Source organism: Berghia stephanieae, chromosome 8 (genome assembly GCF_034508935.2).
Source record: "Berghia stephanieae isolate SIO BIC M18660-M18661 chromosome 8, UCSD_Bste_1.3, whole genome shotgun sequence".
Classification (NCBI taxonomy): domain Eukaryota; kingdom Metazoa; phylum Mollusca; class Gastropoda; order Nudibranchia; family Aeolidiidae; genus Berghia; species Berghia stephanieae.
The window spans coordinates 46,238,804-46,253,803 of NC_088367.1; the positions used below are offsets into that span (position 1 = coordinate 46,238,804).

The 15,000-nt window shown below is 37.6% G+C and overlaps 1 long non-coding RNA gene across 1 annotated transcript in view; it reads right to left on the reverse strand.

Moving 5' to 3' along the window:
* LOC144977866 (uncharacterized) overlaps positions 1-13,113 on the reverse strand; it is a 137,501-nt gene extending 124,388 nt beyond the window's left edge. Inside the window, exon 1 of the long non-coding RNA XR_013646419.1 lies at positions 12,974-13,113. This is a non-coding gene — a long non-coding RNA (uncharacterized LOC144977866). The remainder of the gene's footprint in view (positions 1-12,973) is intronic.
* Between the last annotated feature and the right edge of the window lie 1,887 nt (positions 13,114-15,000).

Here is a 15,000-nt window from a genome sequence, read left to right on the forward strand (position 1 = left end):
ACCTGGCCGTTTACAGCGCGTGAATCTTTGAAAACAAACAAATGGTAATATCGCCTGAAGGATTCCCTTGTCACAATAATAATATGTTGCCTGTTTTTGACACGGACCCCCATGTACAGCGCGTTATTGATATTTGCCCCTGTATAAGAAAGCGCAATTTTTTTGTTTAAGCTATAAAATGATGTACCAAGTACATAATTGACACAAGGGATAGGCATCAGCATCATCGTAATCATCTATCATCATCATCATACATCACATCAATGTCATCATCACATCATCATCTCCATTCATCATCACATCATCACCATCATCATCATCATCATCATCATCATCATCAATCATCATCATCATCATCATCATCATCATCATACATCATCATCATCATCATCATTCATCATCATCATCATAATCATCATCATCATCATCATCATCATCATCATCATCATCATTCATCATCATCACACATCATCATCATCATCATCATCATCAACCATCTATCATCATCATCATCATCATCATCACATCATCATCATACATCAATCATCATCATCATTCATCATATCATATCATCATTATCATCATCATCATCATCATAATCATCATCATCACCACCACCACCATGACCCACAGTGATAAGTAATACTATATTTGATTTACTTTTTACCTACAGTAATCTGATTTTATTGATTTTGTTGATTCACATTTGCTCATATGGTGTGTGTGTGTGTGTGTGTGTGTGTGTGTTCATGAGTGTGTGGAGCGTCGGATCCATCTGTAATAGACACCTAGATAACCATGCCCCTCGGACAGTTGTCATAATGTAGTCCATGGCAGTGATTGGTAAACATAGCAAACTACACAGGTTTTAGTATCGATGGTATAAGTAAAATACCCACTGTTCTACCGCTCGATCAGTTGAACCAACACAGAAAACAATGAGAAAACTTTAACGTTTATAATCTGATCGAGAAATTCGTGTGATATCAAGTCACCAATGTTGTGGTGTAGAAAAACAATAACAATGATCAGAGAGATGTCGATTTTATTAAGCTATTATTTATAAATAGCCAACTATGTTTGTCCGAGCACGTGTGAAGATATGTCACGAATTCCATGTTTTGATTGGTCAAAAATCCACTGGTTAATTCTAACGGTCAACGAGCATTTTATCCATTAGGAAGTGGGCGCTAGCCTATGTACTCGACTATCGTCTTGTTATGTCATGTTATATAAGCAATGCAGTCATCCAACATCCTGACATATTTTAAATTGGTCTCTCTTCTTTGCTTTGTTTCCTTGAGTAAGACAGATAACTATATTCAACTCCAACTCCAGTAAATAATTTTTAACGTAATTTTTGATAAAGCGCAATATTTACATACTGTGCATAAATCGCATTAAAAGGGGGAGAACAAGCCGTAGCTTCAACGACACTCGGCGTATAGAGCAAATTATAACTTCTGCTTGGTGTCATGCTTTTGAATTTATTCGACAACGACAACGGTGTTACTAATATGAAACTCGTGTATGGTGAGAAAGTGTTAGTTAAGACTTTTACATGGATCAACGTGACGTAGTTGATAAAACCCCGGCCATTTCTTTGCCACTTTCTCAAACTGTTCATAATCAAATTATATAGGGTTTTAGTTTAGATACACATGACCTACTTACCGACTTCGTGGATGAGACCATCAGGGGTGAGAATGACTGGTCACAAAAAAGGAGAAAATTTTTCATCATGAAGATCATGACCCATCCATGCGACCATGACCTATAAATTTGAATTTCACTAAAATCAGGGGTGAAAATGACCGGTCACTAAAAAGGAGGACATTTTTCAGCGCTAAGATCAAGAAGTATCCATGCAAAAATAAACTATAAATTTAAATTTCATTAAAATATATTGTGATGCAATCCAAAATGTGTCTCGCAGCAATTTCTGACACCACTCGGAGGAATTTCAAAAACTGAAGTGTAATTATAACATGGTGGTTGTAGTAATGGTAGTCGTAGGTATGATGATGTGGTGGTGGTTGTAGTAGTTGTGGTAGGGATGATGTGGTGATGGTTGTAGTAGTAGTGGTAGTCGCCACATCTCCCTTATTCACAGATTCACTAATGCCCACCTCCCATTGTTTCAAGTTGACCAGAGACGCCAACTTAAAATTTGGCTCACATAAATTTCAGAAACAATTCCGAATAATTTCAATGCTTAAACAGGAATTTGTGCAAACTAAATATAATCTATTGAGATCTATATTCATCCAAATATCCCTTGTTTCAAATCAAGTAAAGTTCCAAAACCAATTTCATTATGACGTATAAAATATAAAAATTAATGGTAGGGGTGGTGGTAATAATGATATGATGGTGGATGTTGTACTGGCGGCAGTAATGATAATGATGATGTATGTGGTTGTGGTGGTTGCAGAAGTGGTGGTGGTGATATTGTTGTGGTGGTAAGGATGTGGTAGTGATTGTTGTTTTAATGGTGATAGGTTTTTGATGTTGTCGTGGTGGTGGTGGTATTGATGTTGATGATGATGATGTGGTGGAGGTGGTTTTAGTAGTAGTAATGGTGGTCCTTCATGAAATGATGGTGTGGCGATGGTAGTGGTTGTAGTAGTAGTAGTATAGTAGTAGTATAGTAGTAGTAGTAGTAGTAGTAGTAGTAGTAGTAGTAGTAGTAGTAGTAGTAGTAGTAGTAGTAGTGGCAGTGATGATTATGATGACGATGATGATGATGATGATGATGATGATGATGATGATGATGATGAATGATGATGATGATAATGATAATGATGACGATGATGGTGGTGATAAGGTGTGTACTTGGAGATGAAAAGATAGATTGATGGCTGATGTGAAAAGGATATGATCCACTTTATAGATTTAGGTTTGTCTGACAGAAGGACAGATAGAGTGTGTTTGTGTGTGTGCGTGTGTGTGTGTGTGTGTGAGAGAGAGAGAGAGACGAACAGGGGGAGAGAAAGAGAAAAATATAAGAAAGAGAGAGAGAGAGAGAGAGAGAGAGAGAGAGAAAGAGAGAGAGAGAGAAAGAGAGACTGCTCCAATTGAAAATAGTGATAGGTACAGAAAGTTTAGGTTAAAGTATTGAGTGAACGTAATTGTGATGTGTGTTGTGTTTTATTTGTTAATCGTAAATATTAAGTTAGCGTATGTTTCATGTTGGAAATTGCCAGAAATTTAACATTTAATAGAATCATATGTGTGTATATGTGTGTGTGTGTATGTGTGTGTGTGTGTGTGTGTATCACTGTTAAGTATAGAAAGATGAAAAATGAAAACATATTGAGGCTAAAGAACTGGGTGCTCTTTACTGATTTGTGTGTGTGTGTGTGTGTAGGAGGGAGAGAGAGAGTGAGAGAGAGAGAGAGAGAAAGAAAGAGAGAGAGGTGTGAGAGAGAGAGAGAGAGAGAGGAGAGAGAGAGAGAGAGAGAGATTGAAGTCAAGGTGTTTGTGATGACCTGTTATTGGTAAGTAGTGGAGGATGACCATGAAAGCTAATCGGGACTAAACAAATAAGTGTGCTTTATTCATTTTTGTGTCTATGAGTGTTTGTGTAAAGAGAGATATAGACGGAGAGAGAGAGAGAGAGAGAGAGAGAGAGAGAGAGAGGAGAGAGAGTTTTGAGCTATTTGTTCGAAGGGTTTTTACGGCGCTTGCTTCACTTTTACTTGTAGGTCATTTCAGCACCACTTAAAAGGTAAAAATGGGGCTGTAAAAAAATATAGATTTAAGTAAGATCAAAAGTACCGGAGAAAAGGTGAGACTGGTTCAAATAGGTGACTTCAAACTAACTACATTGATAGTTTGATCTTGGAGTCCGTTTGTGAGAAACGGACTCCAAGGCCAAACTATCAATATAGTTAGTTTAATTTACATTTAATTGCTTCCCTCCCTACCAATGAATCTGGCCGGCCAGGAAAAGGATCAAGCCAAGACAAAGACAGAAAGCAATTCTGATCTATGCAAGTAAAGACCCCACCAGGAAGATGATGTGATAGTGGTGCTTGCACTAGAGGTGGTACTGATTATAATGATGACAGTGATGATGTGGTTGTGGAGATGGTGTTACTGATGATAATGTGATAGTTGCTTTTGTAGTGGGGATGGTCATGATGTCATGATGGTTCAGGAGTGAGAATGACGGGTCACGAAAATGGAGGAAATTTTTCAGCGAATAGTTCAAGACCCATCTATGCGACGATAACGTATAAATTTGAATTTCATTAAAATCTACTGAGATGCAATCCAAAATGCGTTTCGCAATAATTTCTGTCACCACTTGGAGGAATTTCAAAAGTTGAAACAACATATTGTACTTGCAGTTAAAAAAGGTAGCGGTAGGGATGATCATGCAGTGGTGGTTGTAGTAGGGTCGTGATAAGGGTGATGAGATGGTGGTTGTAGTTGTAGAGGTGTTGGGAATGATCGTGTGGTGGTGGTTGTAATAGTTGTGGAAGGGATCATGTGGTGGTAGTATTAGCAGTGATAGTTGGGATGATGTGGTGGCGAAGGATGTAGTTGTATTGGTAATAGGAATGATGATGTGGTGGTGGTTGTTGTAGTAGTGGTTGTAGGGATCAGTGATGATAATGATAATTTGCAAAAAAAAAAGGAGCAAAATCTATCGGCCCGTCTGTCAAGCCCAAATCTAATGCAAAAAACAACACAGCTATTCATTGTTACTTAATATTACGTAATATATTACTAACTTCTAAAACACGTCTATTCTGGTCACAGGATATTACTGACTTTTTGTAAATATAATTTTTAAAATTGTCATTTCCAATTAAAAATTTTAGAGCTCTATAATGCTTCCCACTATATCAAGAGATTATAATAAACTTTTGGCCAAAAGGAGGTATTTTTTTATACTACAAACACGGCTAGTGTGTGTGTATTACTGCAACCTTGTGGTTATGCAGCTTATGATAAGAATCTTTAATCAATTGCAAAACATATTCCATCAAATGAGCGAATCTAAATCAAGCCTTTAAAAAAATTATTACTTAAATCGATCAGCCAAACTTACTGTTGTATTTTCTCTCTATTACAAAGTGATATCTATAAACATAATAATGTGAAGTTAGAAGGTAAGCTGAGAAATAAAATATGGAAAAGAAAGAAAGAAAAAGAGTGAGAGAAAGATAGATAGATAGATAGATAGATAGATAGATAGATAGATAGATAAACAAAGAGAGAGAGAGAGAGAGAGAGAAGAGAGAGAGAGAGAGAGAGAGAGAGAGAGAGACCACTCTGAATTTTGTTTTAATTGGTAATTAGAGATAAGTTATAATGAATTCAATTGAATTCAGAACAAACAAACAAACAAACAAACAAACAAACAAAAAAGGAGTACAAAGCTAAATGGTACAAAAATATTGACACCCGCTCCATCCCCTTCCCTTTTGATCATCTTGTCATCCAAGGCGTCATGGGTTAGTACGACTATTCACATTTGGCACCAGTGTGTCTAGACTAATGTCATGGGCATGGGAATGTCATCAAAAATCATGCAGCTGAGCAGAGGTGTCAAAAATGACAAAAGACATATTGGTGATTTTTCAGCTAAACTACCTCTTAGCCGAAAATATTTGACAAGGCAAAAACAGTTGAAAATTTCAGAAAAATCCTAAAATCGCCGAATTCTGCGGAAGATTATCATCACTAAGGGATGATGGTGTGATGGTAGTTGTAGTAGTAGTGGTTGTAGCTGTAGTGGTGGTGATAGTCGGGATGATGATGTGGTGGTAGTTGTCGTAGGGATGGTGGTGGTGGTAGGGATGATGATGGGGCTGGTTGTAGTATTAATGGTGATAGGTAGGAATGATGGTGTGGTGGTAGTTGTAGTAGTGATGGTGGTGGTGATAGAGATGATGATGTGGTGGTGGTTGTAGTAGTAATGGTGATAGGGATGTTGATGTAGTGGTTGTGGTGAGTCTTTTTAAAAGGCGGAATTGTGATGGTGATGGGCGGAGATAAAACACCGTTTAGGCGGAAATCCGCCTTTAGGCGGAAGATTCTCAGCCCTGCTCATTCAAAACCACTTCAAACTTAGTGGACGATATATATTTGCCAAGGCAAAAATCAAAATGATGCCAAGATAAGGAATCATAATGTTGCCAAGCAACGAAATCAGAGAGGAACAATAACTCCTGAATTTAAAAATGTTGGACAAACCAGGAACGCTTCACACTGCGAGGACGATTTCTGCGCTATAAAAAGGACTCTGCCGTCACAACCCGTACTGCGCTTACCTGACCCCAACACACCTTACATTACGAGAACTGCCGCAAGCAAAATAGGAATATCCGTTACTTTGCTATAACCTGACCTCAATGACCCGACAATCGTTCATCTCTTATCCGATGACGTCACAACAACATAACTGTACCTCCAGTACCATCTTATTGTCCACAATTCTCAGATGATTTTAAACTAGACTTAATTTTAATCTAACAATGAGATTTTTCAAGAGGGGGAGAATGTGACGAACGATTTTCTTTCACTGCATGATTTCTTTACCATTCGTAAGCGTCTCATCAAAACCACTTCAAACTTAGTGGACGATATATATTTGCCAAGGCAGATTAACACCTCCAGTTAAGATATTCAAAACATGGACAGTCTTTCTCCAATAAAACTCTAAAATTTGCTAACGGAAAAATTGGTCAATAGGTTGGAAACCTTCCCATTGTATAATGGAACACTCGCTTTCAGCTTAAGGCTTATTTACCGGTTCAAATTGTCTGCCCATTGTATCCATACCTCGTGCTAATTACTTTTTCCAAGCAAGACTCCAACATGCATATGCCCTGAGGTTCTTGTCTTGTTCAAGAGTAGCTAAAATTGCAATTACTGTTCTAAGCTCTCCGTTCTTCTTTCTTACCAAAGCATCTGAATATCATTGGCTATCTAAAACAGGAACATTGTTCTGATTGGCTATTCCCATAATTCAGACGCGCTCCTTTAATTCACAAAATCAAATTCATCTCTGAATCGAATCACACCCACGCTAAGGCCAAGAAAGAAGAGCTGTCCCTCCAATTTCAAACTTGTAAAAGTTTTCTTCCCTCGGCTGAAGGTAAAATGAATTATTGGTTAACATTCAAAGTGGAACGAGATATTACTGTGAATTCAATTTAATCTATTATTAATATTATAGTTTGTGTATATATTTTAATTGTGCTATTCCATGGGTGTTCGTAAGTTGGAATACCTTTACAAAACTATATCTATATGTATCTTATACTATATTTAACATTTGTTTATGATCTATGCTACTATTTCATTTATATTCAATATGTATATTGCTTGAATGCCTGTACCCTACCGCCAATCGCCGGCCACATATCATAACCTCAATTATAATTAATAAAAATAAAGTAAGAAATACCAGGGACACAACCCTGTTAAACTCTCATCATGTAAGATAGCTCGACTGTCAGCTGATGTTTGATACAAATGTTACAACTACCATTATTATGGAATTACTGCTTCTCCTTGCCTTTGTCGGCAAATAAAGGCTATTATGATGTGTCGCTCAAGGACGATCCGGTGGCGAAAGACAAACTCGATTGGCTCTAAGACCTTGTTGTTTTAACTCTTAACTGAAGGTCCTTGTCCTTGAAGCACCCAGCCCGTGCCGAATCCCTGCCTCCCAGTCCTTGCATAGTGGAAAACCCCTGATGTCAGTCCATAACTACAACACACTGTTGTGAAGTCCAGAAAACTCTGCAAGCAGGAGCCAACCCTGGTACTAGCTGATACATGTGCCTCAATCAAGCAAGCCGGCAGGATAAAGATAAGCCAAACGGGCTTATACCATTTTCAAATGTATTTTCCACAGACACAGATGATTAGAAACTAACTCAATCAACCATAAATGAATCAATAGATAAATAAATAATAAATTAGATCCACTCAATTAGAGCTATTCTTCCTGATATTCAATAAATACTTATTCTTTCTATCTTTTCCTGTAACAATCTAATTAAACTTTATGTATAGAATTGTTATTATTGTATTGGGCGTTACTATTGTCTTGACTCACTTGTTATTAATACAATTAAGTTAAAAGGGACCCTAAGGCAATTCTTAATCACCCCTATATTAAACCTGAGCCGTTTGTGGTATAGGTTGAGTGGCGCAGCTGGTAACGAGAGCCATAGCGCGCATACTAGTTCGAATCCATACCATTGAGCTATCGGTTTGACTCGATCCCACAAAAATAACACAAAACCCGCCACAGGGAGGTCCCAATAGCTCAGTTGGTAGAGCACTCGCTTCATAAGCAAAGGGACCAAAATTGATCCCGGGCACAGTCGAGATATTTTTTTTTCTGACCCCTTTGTCCACCCAGCAGTGAATGGTTGGCTTAGTCTGTTAGATTTGGTGGAAAGTACTTTGCGATAGACTAGTATCCTATCCAAAGGATAGAAAGCAATTGCTGTTGTCTATTTTACGCTATAGAAACCAGGATAAATTCCGGCTCTATGGGCCAAATGGCTCTAAATGACTACCTAGCCAAAAGAGATAAGTGTTTAGCCACCTGTACTGTTGAGACAGATCAACTCCCCTGAAAATCCCCTTATTCTGAGAAAAAAATTATAATTTTTGTTTATTAACATTTTCTACAAACATCAAAGGTCCGAATCCATTCTTTTAAATGTTCTGTAAGGTGGAGATGCTTGATTAATTGACTACCACGTTATCAAACTTTAGAAGCCAGTTCTCAAAATTAAAGTTTTTACACCCACACCCATTAAAAATGACCACAACTTCATGAGAAATCATCCGATTTGCTTGACATAAATATTAAAATGCTCTAAAGTCCACCAATATTCAGAATATGCACAATTAAAATTGAACATTTTCACAATGTGACTGAATTTCTCAGGTCCCACCATTGATTATAAACTTGTATAGCACCCTGCTCAGCAGACCCGCCGACTTGAAAATGGAAAAATTTGTAGTTTTCAGTAGACATTATTTTACTAGTACTACCTTTAAAAATTACCAATTTGTCCATGGTGCTTTAAAATGATGCTGTAAAATCCTTTATGTACTAACACTAACACCAGAACTTCATTTTCAAAAAGTTATATTGGATTAACGATCTTTATACACATTTCCTGTCGGGGTCTAAAATTCGCAAAAGCCAGTTCAACAAAATTTTCGAAGTTGTAATCAGCAGATCTAACTACTGGTGCCGTAAGCAAAAAAGACTTGATGTTTACACATAAAATGTAGGAACATACAGATTTTTTCCTTAAGATGAAAGCCTACCCCAAACAAACAGGTTCTAGGTGCCTTACATGGTAAAAAATGATAGAAGTGATGAAATGAAAAAACATCAAGCACGTACACACAAAGACCAAGTCATACATAACTACAATTCTTTAAAATTATTTACAATTTAAAAAGATATGTTTATTTCCATGTACGTATCTAAGTAGTTTCAAACTTGTGGGACTACAAAAGCAAAAGATCTTTCACCCTTAATTCTTTTAGTATTAGATTTAGACAAACTAGGACTGTCCAGGCTTGATTTTTATGGTTTTTTGTTATTAAGGGTTTTACGGCACTTGCAACACATTTAGGTTATATCAGCGCCAGTAAAAAGGAAGAAAATGGGATAGTAAAACGTTCTAGAATTACAATTGAAGCATCCAAGAGAAAGTAAGACATAGGGGAACAAGGAACAAATAGGGATCAGATGTAGATTCCAAGAGCATATCACCAATGTACTTAGTTTGAGATCACCTATAAGTCTCATCCGGACACAAGAACAAAATCCAACAAAGAGGAACACACTCAAATGCTTACATTATACATTAAAAAATAACAAATATACTAATACATAACAGAGAGATAGTTTACAAGGAAAAAAATATCATCTCCCATAACAATAACTATGCATTTGACTGTTTCCCTCCTAGCCAGGACTCCGACCAGGGCAAGGAAAAAAACTAAGTAATCTCATTCCAAGACAAAGACAGAAAGCATGTTGGGAAAACAGATATAAGGGGATAGAAGACACAGTGTGTACCTCCCTGCCCGCTATGGGAGGTCAGGATCCCCACCCAGGGCTTGAATTTTAGAATTTGCATAGGATATATTCCGATGTAACATTTTTAAAATGTGCAAGCACACACTTTTCAAACTCTTTAAAAAATCAATGGTGAATCTATTTTTAAATCTAGTTCTTCAAATGACAGCTAGTGCAATTATTTTAACATTGGTCTTGCAACGTTTTATTAGGAGAGAACCGTTCATTCAAAATGCACACTACGTAATTTGTGATGAATCAAAACAGACCCCAAGATTCCTTATTGAAGAGGAAACCAAAAAAGCAAAGTGAAAAACAAATTCACCTCGTCAGCCAATGGCCTCCATTAGCCCCAATTCAGTCAGCCAATGCATTCAATATGAAGTCTATATACAACGCCAGTCCCTTCTACCGTAACAAAATATAATAATAATAATAATAATAATTAATAATAATAATAATAATATAATAATAATAATAATAATAATAATAATAAATAATATAATAATAATAATAATAATAATAATAATAAAATAATAAATAATATAATAATAATAATAATAATAATAATAATAATAATAATAATAATAATAATAATAATAATAATAATAATAATAATAATAATAATAATAATAATAATACATTTTTAAAAATCTTCTGAGTTGAGTAATTCCACAATATTACTCTGGTGTCCGTCAAAATCACAACATTGGCTACGAGGATTTTTCACCTATATCTATCGGAGCGTTTCGTTACGTCAGTCAACGTACCACGGACGGATATCTGCCAGCCGGGAAAACCGGGAGAAGTGCCTTTTCTGCCTGCAGTGTGGTCAGCACGTGGTAAGAAGCCTTCCCGCCATTTTTCCCGCCACAGATGGTGGACACTGAGGTCAACTGTTACGTCACGAAAATAAACAAAACGATACGTCGCATCTTCAAAAGGCATGTAAACAAATGTGTGAAGAATTTCCCGTTGTCTTCAAACTAGAACTCGGTAAATTGAAAGATTTTGAACATGACATTAAATTCAAAGCCGATGTAACGTCTGTGTTTCAAAAGCCTCGTTCCGTCCCATATGCGATTCAGGACGACCTCAACAGGAGCTTGGATGCAGGTATTGCAAAGGGTATTTGGAAACCTACATCTTTCAACGAATTTGGAACACCGATTGTGCAATAAAATAGAAGACAACCAGTGGTGAGAGACCGAAAATTGGAGTATGCGGAGACTACTCTGTTACAGTTAATCCGCAATTGAAAACTCACAGATATCCGATACCGTTACCCGAGGATCTCATGCGCAAATTGGGAGGAGGCTATGGATTTTCCTAAATCGACCTAACCGAGGCTTACACACGAATCCCTTTGTCACTAAAATCGCAAGAACGCCTTTAACTCAGCACGCATAAAGGTGTTCTTATTCAAATGACACTATCTTTTGGCATCAGTTCAGCTCCGGGATATTTTCAAATAATAATGGATCAACTGACTCAGGATCTGCCAGGTATTGAAGAATATATCGACGATATCCTTGTGAGTGGCAAAGATACCAAAAACCATTTAAACAATCTTCCAAGATTAATACAGCGGCTTCATGATAAGGGACTTCGCTGTAATCTCAAAAAATGTTCTTTCGCAGAAACGCAGTGTGAGTATTTGGGCCATCTAATATCAAGAGACGGCATTGAAAAAGGTACAAAAGTTGATGTATTCACTAAAATGCCGCCACCCGATAATGTATTGAGTCTAAAATCGTTGTTAGGACAAGTACAACTTTATTAGAAATTTTTACCAAATAGTTCAATTGTCTTAAAGCCAGTAACTCTATCAGTTAACCAAGAAAGAAGTTAAATGGAAATGGACAGCTAAAGATCAACATGTGAAGGGACTTCTTTGTGACGAAACAATTCTTGTGCGATTTGATCCATTTCACATCATCATCACCATTATTATTATTATTATTATTATTATTATTATTATTATTATTATATTTTTATTATTATTATTATTATTATTATTATAGTAGTAGTAGTATGTAGTAGTAGTAGTAGTAGTAGTAGTAGTAGTAGTATGTAGTAGTAGTAGTAGTAGTAGTAGTAGTAGTAGTAGTAGTAGTAGGTAGTATAGTTTGTAGTATAGTAGTAGTAGTAGTAGTAGTAGTAGTAGTAGTAGTAGTAGTAGTAGTAGTAGTAGTAGTAGTAGTAGTAGTAGTAGTAGTAGTAGTAGTAGTAGTATAGTAGTATAGTATGTAGTTAGTAGTAGTAGTAGTATGTAGTAGTTAGTAGTAGTAGTAGTAGTAGTAGTAGTAAGTAGTAGTAGTAGTAGTAGTAGTAGTAGTAGTTATAGTAGTGTAACACGAGCCCTTTCATATGTAGTCGATTAATTGAAGTGAATCGTAGAGATTAAACTCGAACATTATTTTCTTCACAAAAAGATCTTGGAATATGTATGGACCATTAGCTTTTAATAAATGAAAACAAAATTTTTATATTATTATATTGTGAACCTTTGAGAAACGCGCAATTGAAGGAAATGGCAATGGTAAGAATAATTCATTAAATTCGTCTTACGTTGAAATAGATAAAATCTAACCTGGAAAAAAAAGCCTCATTAAATTGTGGTCAGACAACTCTTCCTTCAAATTTTGATGAAATTGAATAACCCCCATCTTGACAAAAGATCTCAAACCTGGGACTTTGCTGAAGACTTGAAGACGTACAAGGTTCGAGATTTTTGCCAAGATCATTGAAATTTAAACCGAATGACGTTTTAAGAAATATTCTGGTCAAATTTGTGAATACGTGTCTTTCCAGGGTACGGCATTTTAATGATAAAATAAACATACGATTATAAGTTTGTGTATTGAAAAAAGCAATATTGTTAACACTTACTGAGGATAGAACTGGGATTCATTTTAATAGATTTTCACAATGCTCACTAGCACAACAACAATTCCTGCAACAGTTTGTTGTGACTCGATAAAAGCCAAAGAATATCACATCGAATGAGAAGCCCCGGTTTAAAAGCATGGCAATATGACGTAGATTCATCACGTGCTCATTCTTTGGTCTGATAAGAACAAAGAGAAAAATATCCCATAATATATGCTGTTTATCCAGACATAATTTGTTTGAATATGTCAGTAAAATGTAGGAAAATAAATGTCATAATATATCATACAATTGTTCATCCTGACATGTTTGAATACGTTCCTTGCTTGTAGAAAAATATAGTATTGTTTATTCTGTCTAGTAATCTCTCTCTCTCGCTCTCGCTCTCTCTCTCTCTCTCTCTCTCTCTCTCTCTCTCTCTTTCTATCTCTCTCTTTCTTTCGCGTTCTTTCTCTCTCTCTGTCTATCTCTTCTTCACTACTCTCTTCTTCTCTCTCCTCTCCTACATTCTCATCTATCTCTCATCTCTCTTTCTCTCTGTCTCCCCTTTTTCTCTCTCTCTACTCTCTCTCATTTCTTTCTCTTCTTTTTCATATTTTTCCTTTTTTTTTAGTTTCATACTCCCTCTTTCCTCTCTCTATCCTCTCTCTCTCTCTCTCTCTCTCTCTCTCTATCTCTCTCTCTCTCTCTCTCTCTCCTTCACCCCGTCTATCACACGCAATCACAATCACACACACGTACACACACTTATATATATATATATATATATATATATATATATATATATATATATATATATATAAATACATATATATAAATACATATATATATATATATATAACTAGTCACCACTAAGCAGCGAAACAACGTTAGTTTGGAGTTCTCTACGGACATTACTTACAAATGGATTCTGCCGACTGATCCCCCTCGTGGATCTTTACCTTGCAGTTGGTGAGGGGGCTTGAGGCACACGGGAGGGCAAAGGTGTAAATCCCGGTCGACCGTCACGAGACCATCCCGGGTATCGAGCCAACGAGCCACATGAGCTGCTCGCCCCGGTGTGTGACTAAATTTGATCCAAACCCGGTGCCCGAATAGCAGCCCTATCCCGGGCGCCACACTATTGTCCTTATGTCGAGTCCCAAACAGTCCCGTCAATGGCGAAGCGGTCTGCCGCCTAGCCAAATAATACCGCGTTCGTGTCGCCCGGGTCGTCGGCACGTCCGAGAAAAAAGCGAACGTCCCATGCATCAATCGATTCGCGGCCTGCCGATTGGAAAATGCGACGGCGGGGATGGCGAACTGACGCGTATATTGTCCCTGAACGTCGAGAGCCAGAGTATGGCAAAAAATGAGCTTTTATCAAAGCTACTGGCCGTTCATTGCGTTGATATCCTCCTTTTACAGGAGACCCACCTTTATTCAGGCGCGCAATCTTCCCGATTCCAGATCCCAGGCTATACGGTGGTCCAACGCGAGGACACTTCGAGGCTCAAAGGAGGGGTTAGCGTTTACGCTAAAGAGCCATCGAAGGTAAGGGTCATTGAGAGCGTAACGGACAGCAATGGGGTGAACCGAATTTCCGTGGAAGTAGGTGGACTGTGTTTGCATAATATCTACAAACCACCTAGAGCGACTTGGACTACACCACCGGTACCGGTGGTCAGCCATCCTTCCATCTGTCTGGGAGACTTTAATAGCCACCATCACGAATGGGGCTACCGAGACTGCAACGAGGCAGGAAGACAACTCCGCTCATGGATGGACTGTAATGATCTACACCTAGTGTACGATCCTACAGCCAAGGGTACCTTCCGGGGTACCCGCCATAAGAAGGAGTACACTCCAGACCTCACCCTCGTAACGAAAAGCGCGAACGGTGAACCGCTGCAGGTGAAGCGGACAGTCCTCGGGGACTTTCCGCATAGCCAGCACAGACCGGTTCTTGTCACAGCTGGGGTGACAATACCGAGGGTGCAGTCTCTCCCACTTTGCAGATGGAATTTCAGGAAGGCTGACTGGGAGGA